Below are 13,202 nucleotides of genomic sequence, written 5' to 3' on the forward strand. Positions count from 1 at the left end.
GAATATATATTATATTTATTGTTTGTGATTTTTGACTATGTAGTATTGCTCTTTCAAAAAAACTATTGAAAATTTCTAAACTATCCCTTCTAATCTAACCTTATCCAAATTCTAACCATACTCCACCTATAATCTCTTACCTCTTCACCACCACTACTACAACAATGACATCAACTCCAATGCTACCATTTATCTCTCCCTCTCTGTCACCTGTGAACTTATCGGGCACACTTTTCATTCTTATGTTTTATTTTCACCTACTAGTTAGCACACAACACCAAGCTTCTAAAAGGTAAGAAGAAAGACAAGAGCAACAAGAAAGATTCTTGTAACAGCAAGTTTGGAGAGCTGACTGGCTTGCCGCATATAATATCTGATGAATTGATGGAATCTGTGTTAACATTCTACCACACAAAACTTTACGCTTAAGTTTGAAAAATAGAGGTGGTGAGATATTATGACCTCTAAAAATAAAATATATGTATAGATATAGTGGAAGAAAATTATATCTAGGAGCCTTGAATAAAAGTTTAAATAACAACCGTAAAAGAAAAGCGCATCGCACTCGAATCAAGTAAACCGATAAACAGATAAGAATAAGACATGAAATATATATAAAGGATAGAGTACCAAAATACAGAATAGCAAGCTCCGGGTTCGACTTGCGAAGCCAAGGCCGGCCGGAGTATAAGTACATATACATATATACATATACCCAAAAATTAACCCAAAACACAACTGACACCTGTTTTCTCCAAAGTATCCTCTAAGAGGTACAATATCCAAAAATATATAAAAAGAGAGTCTAAGGAGCACGCATACACACACACATGCACACACACACGCACCACACATGCGCGCGCACACACACACACACACGACCTAATACAAGACACACACATGAACATGACCTAATACAAGACATAGAATCCCCAAAAGAACCAACTCCGCTTGCTCCGAAGACTCTAGACGCCTAGCGAGGTGCTTCTCGACCTGCATTTGAAAATAACATTTGTATCGAATGAGAACCATGAGTTCTCAGCATGGTAATGGTTCTAACATACATAATATATAAGGTCTCAGAAAAGGTAGAGGCGATCCTAGAGCTCCGACACTCAGAATTTAAACTTGAAAAACAAGCTAAACAAGATTTTGGTTATATAATCTTAGGTTTCAGGTTACAATTCAAAGTCTAACTTAACCTTTCAAATCTTGCTTCCTCCAGCCCTCCGAAACACTGGTGGAACTACCCTCGTCACTCCTCCACCAGACGAAGGATCTCTCAGTTGTACAGACATACAATATAGACAAGGAAAACACAGATAAAAATACAGTTATAGCAAATAGTACATATAGCAAATAAGCATAGATATTCAAATAGGCAAACCCAAGTAATAAAAATTCAAACAAGACAAACAAATGCATATGATGTATGCCTTTTCTACTGGCTGTGAGCTCACATGTCGATTGCTTTGCCAGAACCCGATATACCCACTAGCTAACCCATATATCATCTCTCTGACATGCTCCACACTCTTGTGATATAGTGCCCGTCATACTATTGAGATATAGTGCCTGTCACACTCATGGGATATAGTGTCCGTCGCGTTTTCTGGGATAAAGTGCTCTCACACTCTTGGGATATAGCGCCCACTACGCTCCTGGAATATAGTGCCCAATACACTTCCTAGGGTAAAGTGCTCCCACACTCTTAGGATATAGTGTCCGCCACGCTCTTTGGGATATAGTGTCCGACACGCTCTTGGGATATAGTGCCCGATACACTTTACAAACAGAGAGAAAACATAAACCTGCTCATCATCAATTATCGTCAATCATGTCTCATTTATCATATCCATTCAATATTAATCAATCATCATCAATTAGCCTTCATTCATAATAGTCTCAATATTCCGCACTTCCTCAATCAACCAACCATTCATTGTTTCAGTTAACACTTCACAATCTTTCTTCACCACCAAGCCAACACCCTCTCAAATTTTACCCCTCTCACCATGAGTGGAAACTGAATTTGGAACTCAAAAGGCAACCATAGAGGTTTGGAAGTTAGAAAATAGTTTGAAATCAATTTTGCCCCGCCGAAGTTCAATCAAAAATCAATTTTGCTCAAAAATCACAAACCTTTATTTTTACCAAGTTTTCAATTCAAGACCAATATATCAAGCTTCTAAACAGCACCAAAACAAGCTAAACCATATCTCAATCCTTCTCATTCACTCCATGGTACACCAATATACAATTTCATTAAGTTCAACCCCACAATTCATGTCCAATACCACTTTATGCTCAATCATCAATGTTTCATTGTTATTTCTCAAAATCACCATGTCATCAAACATCAACCACATTACTCAACATAACATTATAACAAGTTCAACATTTGCATCAATTACTAACCTTCACATACTAGCATAATCCAACCTATCTTATGGTTGTCTAGCCTATATTTTCACATGACATTACATATTATCTACGAAAAATTAAGATCATACCTTGGTTGATTCCTCCCTAGTGCCAAAACACCCCAAAAGTCCTCAATTCACAAGCTCCAAGCCTCCACCACAAGAATTTCCAGCATCCAACACCCAACTCAATATTCCAACTCCATCAATTTAGTTCCAAGTCACATGTATACAATCTAATATCAATAATATTACTCACAATCAACATAGGATTCATAACTATCATTAATTAACAAGAGTTAGTAATTTTTCACCTTACCAACAATCGTTTGAGACAAAATCCAGTGAATCTCCAAGGTTAATTCAGCACTAAACCACAAAAATCACATAATCTCTCAAAATCAAACCCCTAATTTTTGAAATTATAAGGAGAAAGATTGAGAAAAAAATAGTGAGGTACTTACCAAATTGTTTAGTGAATTTTGTAGAGTTCAACGCGGTGATCGTGTGGCTGCAAACAGTGCAGTGATAAAAGCCCCGAATTAAAAGTTATGACCAATTGAATTTTGAGTGCGGATTTGGTGTTTCTCCCCCTTTTTCTTGAGTGTTCAGCGTGTTTCCCACTTTCCCCTGTGCTTGGGGGAAGAAAAGCTTATGCTCTTAGTTAATGGGTAAGTGGATTGGGTTTTGGACCCGATTTATTCGGTTCGACTTATTTAATCCAATTTTAGATAAAAAATTTTGAAATTAGTGTTAAAATTTATATTTTAATTATTTTTATATTATTAAATTATAAAATTTAATTTTTTAATTTTTTAAATAAAAATTAATTTATTAATTAATTAATTACTAATTACTCGAAATTTACAATCTGTAATAGAAAATAGCAAAAGTGGCAACACTGGTTGTGTTGATGATAAAGATAGTGACGGTAGTGATGTTAGGGTTGAAGGTGATGATGTTGAATTTGTGAGTTTTATTGGAGAAAATACTTAGAATGGTTGTGACACTCAATAATAGTAAGTAATCAATCAAATAAAGGGAACAAGAATAGAAAAAATTAAAAGTGGTTTAATTAGTCTTTATGTCTTTTCTTTTTTTTTCTTTATTTTTTTATTCAGAAGGATAGTTTAAAATTTTTAAATAATTTTTTTAAGATTTAATTAATTTTGTCAAGTGAAATCTATCTTTTATGGATATAAGTTAGTTTTTTAATTTTTTCTTAGTTAAATTTGTAAGTATTATAATCTTTCATAGTCAGTTTTAGTACTTTACATATACTTTTTTACTCTTTACATATATAGATAATTTCATTTATTGTTATAAATACTTAATAGAATAAATTTTTATTATTTTTATTTAAATTTAAATGAAAATTAAATTAAATGTTTATTTTATTTAGACTTTTAGGCTTTAATGAGAACTAATAGCCAAATATAAATAGAGTTCTATAGTTTTGAGAAATTTGAGAATTTCCAACATTATCATATATCATCAAAAAACTTCTGAAGAGTGTTTTTTTGTTTTCGTTATAGAATTTCTTAGCAAGCATGGCCAACCACTTCTCACTCTATGCCACTCTACTCCTCCTCTTCACATCAAGTGAGTAATATTGTGATAATTTTTTTTGAAGTTTATTTTTTTTGTGATTAACAATCAGCAACAACTTTTTAAAAATGATAAGGTATATTTTTTGTCCCTAATATTTATAATTTTTTAAAAATATCTTTAACATTTAATTTTATTCAATTTTGTCTCTAACATTTTTTATTTGTTTTAAAACCATCCCTAAATATCTTTAACTTTGTCCCCAATATTTTTTAGATGAAGCTAATATCCAGAGATAATTTTGATATAAACCAAAAATGTTAGGGACAAAATTGAATACAATTTTTAGAAATATTTTTAAAAAAAATTACAAATATTAAGAATAAAAAACATATTTTACCCTTTTAAAAATAATTCTTGCACTTATATTAAGGGACCAAAAAGTATATTATACTTTTAAGAAATATTATATATTACTTGCAAATTGTAATTTGTGAATAATGTTAAAATTTTAGTATTTTTTTTTCTATTATTGAACCTTTTTATTCGCGAGACTATATGACGAATCAGTGATTATTGTTATTGGTAATGAAATCTAAAAAATGATCATAACTATAATCCTCCAAAACTAGTTATAATAAATAAGATAACATTCGAAAAACAATACTCTAAAATTTTGACACAAACAATGTTTTGTAATAACATATATAAATATATATGTATATAGGTGCTCTCATGGTTATGGTGGCTAGTGACCGGTGCAAGCAAGAAAATGGCGATTGCACCGCCGCTTTCGGGAAAACATGTACTGAAGACTTTTTATTGAGTGATAATTGTGAAGATACGAAGTGTACTCTTGCTTGTATTAGCAAGCATCCTCGCCGTAAAGCTCAAGGAAGATGCCAACTAGTACTTCCTCCACAATTTACTGATTTTTGTCGTTGCACTTTCCTGTGTTCTGCTATAGCTAAAAAGTTTTTGCCTTAGATTTAAAATAGAAAAGGTTGATCATTCATCAATTAACAACCTATTAGATGAATTTATCTGCGTATAATAAAGTTCTCTCTCTTTTTTGGTTTATTTGTTATACTTCTACTACCTACTTCTATAACAGAGTAGTAATTAAAAATGTTATTTGTTCTATTTGTTAAGAGAATGAGAATTTAATTTTAAATATTCAAAGTATAATGTACTTGACGTAACAAAGCACAAGAAGTTTGCAACTCTACTTTTATTTTTTTGAATTTTAGGACTTTTTACATATATAAAATAAAGAGGAACCAAAATTACATATTTTCTCTAAATAAAAATTAAAAATACGAATTTCGTCTTTAATTTTATATATATAATCATTTTAAATGACCCAAATTTTAATTAAAAGGTAAATTATTCTACTTTAAAACGATTTATGCTTAAAAATTTATTTTGAATTGATAATTAATGGTGCTAGAATGTTGCAAAATAATAAAAATACATAAATCATAGTAGGCTATTGTGATTTATGTTCAAATTGGGAGAGAGAGAGAAAGAGATAAATTAGTAAATTAATTGAAGAAAGTAACTATTTGTACTACAATTTTTTTTTATTCTAATAAGTAAAGAAATAAAATTTATTTGAGAATTAAAGAAATAATAGTTTAATTTATGTACAGCAAACAATAATGACTAATTAAATATTCTAGTTAGCTATGATTTAAATAAAAGTTAACAATTTTTCTATCTATACAAAAAAATATTTTGTTTATTTTTAACTAAATATCTTGATTAAATAATTAAATTATTATTAACTAGTTGGACTCTTCTTAAGACTTTAAATAGGTCAATAAAACAATAAGAGTTGGATTATTAAATCAAAATAAGTTTTCTAGCTTTTGATGAAGCTAAGGTAAAGGATACAATCTTTTAAGTGGATGCACATGGGTTTTACGGTCTTAGCCTAGATTAAAAAGAGAATGGAAAGTTGAAATATAAATCGTCCTTTTTTGTTGTGTGCTTCAATTTGAACATAAATTACAATAGACTGTTGTAATTTGTGTGTTTTTTATAGCCTCACAACACTCTAGCACGATTAATTATCAATCCAAAATAAATTTGTAAGCATAAATCGTTTCAAGACACAAGGATTTACGTTTTAACTTAAAGTTAAGTGTCACGGTTTATATATTTTATTAAAAAGGATATTCGTGTCTTCAATTTTGATTTAGGAAAAATATGTAATTTTAATTTCTCTTTATTTTAGTTTTATTTGTACCCATTTTAGATTTTAATGTATATATTCTTCGCAACCAAAGTAAACAAGACAAATAACGAAATGCAAAAACGTAAATATTTCTAGAATTGTGTTAATGTTATATTTAATTATTTTATTTTATTAAAAAAATTTCTGGAAACAGGACACCAAATAAAAAGTAGATTTTACTGAAAAAGTTGCTAGCGCAATTATCCAACTTTTTGGTGGTAAAGTTAAATTCTCATAACATAAAATAGTTCTATTAATGCCAACTTAAGTTCTAATTAATGTTTACTTTTACAGACATAGAATTCACTGTTTACACCACATGGTCAATAGTATAACCAGCTCCATAAACCTAGTTAGGCTCATTTTTTTTAATATTGGAGTGCTTTTGGTGTTATTCTCCATTCTAATGTGAATTCGTGTTTTACTTGAATACTGAATAAAGGCAAAAATTACAATCGCTACTAGCGATTTGTGGAGGAATGGAAAACGACAAAGAAAAACTAGAAAGCGGGAAGGGGGGCGATTACTGCACATGTGTGGGAGTTTTTTTTTTTTTTTAATAGAACAAAATGGAGGGGGTGAATTTATAGATAGTGGGAGCGACTTGAGGTATGGTGGGGTGACTTGACATATAAACGGGGCGATATGTCCAGAAAATAAATGAATTGCATACCGGTACAAATAAGGTCTCAGCCAGGCTTCGCATTCGTCTTTCTTGTCTTGTTGTTCTTCTTCCTACTCTACGTCTCTGTTTTTTTTTTTCATTCTTGCAAATATGTTGCTGTTGTAACTAATTTTTTTAAAAAAAATATTGGAAAAAATGGGTGATAGAGTTCGTTTGAGAGTGTATTATAATGGCCAAATTTTATTTCAAACATCTAAAAGTGTAAAATTTATGTGTGAGAATTCATGTGATATTGTTGCTCTTTTTTACCATATTATTTGAAGAACTAAAAGATATAATTTGTGAAAGGATAGATTCTCAGATATTAAAAAGAGTGACTAGTGTTGTGTACAGGTATCCTGTAATAGTATTTGGAGGATTCATACAATTTAAGATGAAGTATTTCATTGATGAAGCAACGATGCAAGAAATGTTTTCAATATATCACGAAAGTCAACCACAAGACTTTGTCATCGAGCTATACGTTGAGTTCGAACACTTGACTTATGGTGTTGAAGAAGCCGATGGAGACATGGATTGGGAAGGCTATAATAGTGAAAGCAAAGATGAATTTGAATGCATCTATGAAATAGATGATCCAAACGTAGATGGAGACGATGTTGATTGCATTAATGAGCCAGATGTAGAAGAAGTGGCAAATGTCCTAGCAAGCCAACATCCATTTGGAGAGTCGTCTTTTATGCGCTCTTTGGACCTTGCGGCGTTGAATACACTAGAGTTTGCTGAGTATGTGACTGATGGTATGTGAATATGATATTAAGAGAGTAGATATATTTTCTGTACTAAGATGATGATGATTCTACCATGGTTGGTAAATCATATTGTATAATTGCTTTTTGTGGCATTGTTGCAGACCCACCTATTGTTGCAGACGGCGAATTTGTTATTGGGATGAAATTCAGTTCCATAAAAGTTGTGGTTGTAGCCATCAAAGACTATACAATTCATAGAGGAGTTGACTACCGGGTATACGAGTTTGAACCAACGATATTTTATGCCAAATGTGTACAATATGGCAACAATTGTGATTGGCTTATCAGGGTAAGTTTGATCTAAAAGAAATATTGTTGGGAAATAAGTCGTTATAACGGTAGCCAAAGTTACACTAGATCTACCATTTCTCAAGACCTCTGCAAGCTGGACTCAGACATAATCGCAGAAGCGATAAAGCCATTAGTTGAAGCTGACCCATCTCTGAAAGTGCGATCTGTGGTTGCAAATGTGCAAGCAAAGTTCAATTACAACATCAGCTATCGCAAAGCATGGTTGGCAAAACAAAAAGCAGTGGAAAAGATTTTTGGTGGTTGGGAGGCCTCATATGAGGCTCTGCCAATATGGTTTGAAGCTATGTGTAACAAAGAACCATCAGCAGCTGTGTAGTTCAAAAGATTGCCTGTTTATCGAGGAGATGAGTTGGCTCAGGATACCCGTGTATATAGTGTGTTCTGGAGTTTTTAGCCTTATATTAGAGCATTCAGACATTGTAAACCTGTTGTGCAAATAGATGGCACAGACTTATATGGAAATTACAAGGGAGAATATTGTCCCTATTGCCTTTGCCATTGTCAAAAGGGAGACTGCTGATGCATGGTACTTTTTCCTTTCTAATTTGAGAAGACATGTGATGAGCGAATAATTTATACCCTTTTTGGCATTATTTTTAGTATGTTTTTGTTACTTTTTATTATATTTTTATTAGTTTTTATTCAAAAATCACATTTCTGGACTTTACTATGAGTTTGTGTGTTTTTCTGTGATTTCAGGTATTTTCTGGCTGAAATTGAGGGACCTGAGCAAAAATCTGATTCAGAGGCTGAAAAAGGACTGCAGATGCTGTTGGATTCTAACCTCCCTACACTCAAAATAGTTTTTCTAGAGCTACAAAAGCCCAATTGGCGCGCTCTTAATTTCGTTGAAAAGTAGATATCCTGGGCTTTCCAGCAATATATAATAATCCATACTTTGCCTGAGATTTGATGGCCCAAACTGGCGTTTAAAGTATGCCTAAAACATCTTGGCGTCAAACGCCCAAACTGGCACCAAAGCTGGCGTTTAACTCCAGGAACAGCCTAAGCACGAAAAAGCTTCAATGCTCAGCCCAAGCACACACCAAGTGGGTCCCGGAAGTGGATTTCTGCACTATCTGCACTTAGTTACTCATTTTCTGTAAACCCTAGTTACTAGTTTAGTATAAAAACTACTTTTACATGTCTTTTGTACATCTTTGGATCATATTGTGTAACTGATGAGCGGATAATTTATACGCTTTTTGACATTGTTTTTAGTATGTTTTTAGTAGGATCTAGTTACTTTTAGGGATGTTTTTAATAGATTTTGTGTTAAATTCACACTTCTGGACTTTACTATGAGTTTGTGTGTTTTTCTGTGATTTCAGGTATTTTCTGACTGAAATTGAGGGACTTGAGCAAAAATCAGATTCAGAGGTTGAAAAAGGACTGCTGATGCTGTTGGATTCTAACCTCCCTGCACTCAAAGTGGATTTTCTGGAGCTACAGAACTTGTAACACCCTACCATACAAAGTCTTATGCTTAAGTCATAATTCAGAGATGGCAAGGTATTACGACCTCTAAAACAAAAATCTAGTACGAATAGTAGTATGAATGATTGATTATAACTAGGAGCCTTTGAAAAAAAAAAGGGGTAAACAAAAACCGTAACTCGAACGCGCAACACTCTAATCGATAACGTAACGAACCGGGATAAGCTAACGCGAGATCATATATATAAAGAGTGTCAAAAACAAGAATATCAAGACTCAAAATCCGGCTGCGAAGAGAACCGGTCCGAGCATAGCAATATATACATATGATAAAATAAGGAAACCCCAAAGGAAACCCAAAGGGACACAAATACAGAAAACCTATTCTCCAAAAATCCCCTCTAGAAGGAGTCATCACAGTTTGTATTATTTAATGGAGATAAAAGTATCTAAACAAGATATATAACCCAAAACAGAGTCCCGAGAACAAAGGATCTTCGCTAATCCAGAAGTCTCCAGCATGCCTCAACGAGAAGCCTCGCGTCCTGCATCTGAAAACCACAAAATCCGCATGGGTGAGAACCAGAGGTCCCCAGCACGGTAACAGCTTCCACATATATAATACATAATAATAGAGGAAAGCCGAAGGCAATCCTAGAACTTCCTTCAGATAATATCAAAGCTTATAAACAAGCTAAACCGTAAGTGGCAACTGACTAAAGATTCTTCAGTCTAACTAATACTTCCCTTTCCAATTCCTTCAGACCTCCCAACCACCAGCAGGAGTATAATATAGCAAACACAGTTATATCAGACAAGAGATTTACAAATAGGAACAGATAAGGCATTTAGGCAATTAGCAAGTAATATGCAGTCAAATAGGCAATCTCAAACAATTCATGTAGTATGCTTATGATGCATGCCTGTCCCTAGTGGCTGATGAAATCATCTGTCGGTTATAGAGCCAACCCGACAAGTCCTGGTAGCTAACCATTGGACTGTCCCTCTGTCGTGCATCCCCAACTCGAGTTATACTCATCATAAACTTGATCATAATCATGATCCATATCCATCACCCTCACTGGTGAATATTTATGGGGGCGAGCTCATCCGGGCCTTTCACAGTGCCCGGCCACACTTACGACATTGGGTTAACAGAGCTTCGAGTCACAACCTGGAGCACATGGTGGCTAGCCATTGCTACTACCCAGGGAAACCCTCATCTCCAATGGTGGAAGTGCCAACATTCACAATTCATTCAACAGCATATATGCATTTATACTTAGCCATAAACATGGCTCCGTCGCCACACGGCATAATCCAGCCATCCGGCTCACGGTTAAATCCATAACCAGCCAATTCATTAACAATTACGGCCATTCGGCCCATGGCATAACAAGCACTTCCACCGCCATCCTCCACATCTCACATAATCATCTTTGATCCTCATGGATCATTCATTTTTCCTTTGCTTCACTCGCAAGTTACCACATTCACTAGCCCTTTTCCTCATGCTAGGCATATCATAATGATTTAAGACATAAGTGGTGAGATCGGAGGCTTAGAAGTATGAAATTTGGCTTTTAAAACTCAAAAATCAACTTTGGGATGAAAACAGGGCCACGCGTACGCGCACTCCACGCGCACGCGTGGATGATGCTTTCTCGAAGAACGGCGCATACGCGCCAAGTGCGCCTACGCGCGAGGGGTCATTCTGCTAAAAATTTTCTAAGTTAAAAGCTGCAGAATTCACAGATTCAACTCCCAATCTTCCGACGGTCATAACTCTCTCATTTTAAATCATTTTTCACCCGTTCTTCGAACGGCATGGACATCCCGGATCCAATTTTATTTCTAAACAGATTTGGCATAAATCAAAGATTCGTAGTCCAAGTTATGTCCCGTCAAAGTATGCCCAAAAATCATATTTTCATTCAAAACCACAAAGTGCCATTTTCAAAACAAGCCACTTTCAACTCTTTTCAAGATCAATCAAAACATGCCAATTTCAACCCTTCTCTTTGAAATCATTCAAAATGTACCAAAATCAACAACAAGCCATCCTAAACTCACGCATTGACATTTTACCAAAATTCTCAAAACTACCTCCAACCATTTTAACACTTCTCAATCAAAAGGCCAAAGGATAAACACAATATTATGTCATACATCCTTCTCATCCCAATTTCTAACAATATCAATTTTCAATCAACCATCATTATACATAATCATCATACTCACCAACAATATGGCACCACCCATCAATTCAACCTTAATCATCCATCAAGCATATATCACAACATGCATTTCTTATATATCACACAATCAAGGCATCAATATTCATAATCACATATATGAACACATCATATATCTCAACCATTCAACAACACTAACAATCCAATGCCTATCTTAGGGCCTCTAGCCTAAGTATTTCCTACCAATTACATATTAGATACGGGAAATCGAAACCATACCTTAGCCGATTTTCCAAGCTCAACCGGAGCACTTCCAAACCACTTTTCCTCAAGCTCTCAAGGTCTCAACACCTCCAAGAACAGATTTTATCACACAAAACCCTCTTCCAAGCTTTCCAAAATCACCAATCAAGCTCCAATATTCACATATACACAACCTAAGCCACAATCATCATACCCATACACAACATCTCAATGCCCAAACCTCATAGAACAACAAATTACACTAGGGTTGAGAATCTTACCACACCCAAGGTCCAAAGAGACAAGATTAACCGTCTCCTTCAAGAGAGTTGGGTCCTATAACATCAAAGAACCCAAAATCTCACATTTTTACTCATGAAACTCGAAATCAAGGGCTGGAATTTCGAACAGTAAAACGTGGCTTACCTCAAGATTAATTGTATGGGTTTTTTAGAGCTCTCCGCGGTGAAAGCGTGGCCGCAAACGGAGCGGCAATCGGAGCTCTAGATCAAAAGTTATGGTGGTTTGAAGATCAAGTGAGAGATAGAACTTGAGAGAGTGTTCTTCCCTCCATGGCCTCCATTTTCAGCGTGTTTAGTGTGTTGTGAGGAGAGAGAGTGCTGAAAACTAGGGTTTTGGTTTAGTTTAGTTGGGCCAAGGGCCCACTTTGGGTCCGGTTGGACCGGTTTGGCCCATTTGGTCCAATCTTGGTCCGATTTCTATAAAATTGGTACCGAAATTCTCGTCTCAATCTCCTCTATCACATTTAGCCATAAAAATAACATTTTTGGCTTTCTAGAATAAATTCTCATTTTATGGGTTAGTTAGCCGTTAATTGACCGGGTCTTACATTCTACCCACCTAATTGGGAATTTTGCCCACAAAATTCAAATTCAAATTCAATTACCTGAGAATAAGTGCGGATAATCCGTTCGCATCTCCGACTCAAGTTCCCAAGTGTGTTCCTCAACACCGCCTCGACTCCATGCCACTTTGACTAATGAAACCTCTTTTCCACGCAACCGTTTGATACTAGTATCATCAATTCTGACTGGAGCCACTGGAAGCGTCAAATCTTCTCTTAACTGAACCGATTCGGGTTCTAACACATGGCTAGCATCAGGAGTGTACTTTCGAAGCTGCGACATGTGAAATACGTCGTGCAGGTTTGAAAGATGGGGTGGTAGAGCCATCCGATATGCCACCGGTCCAATCCTCTCCAGGATCTGAAATGGACCAATGTATCGAGGATTCAACTTCTTCGCTTTAATCGCTCTACCTATTCCTGTGGTCAGAGTAACCTTAAGGAAAACATGATCTCCTTCCTCAAATTCCAAGGGCTTCTGCCTCTGATCGGCGTAACTCTTT

Source organism: Arachis hypogaea, chromosome 14, assembly GCF_003086295.3.
Source record: "Arachis hypogaea cultivar Tifrunner chromosome 14, arahy.Tifrunner.gnm2.J5K5, whole genome shotgun sequence".
NCBI classification, from domain to species: Eukaryota; Viridiplantae; Streptophyta; class Magnoliopsida; order Fabales; family Fabaceae; genus Arachis; species Arachis hypogaea.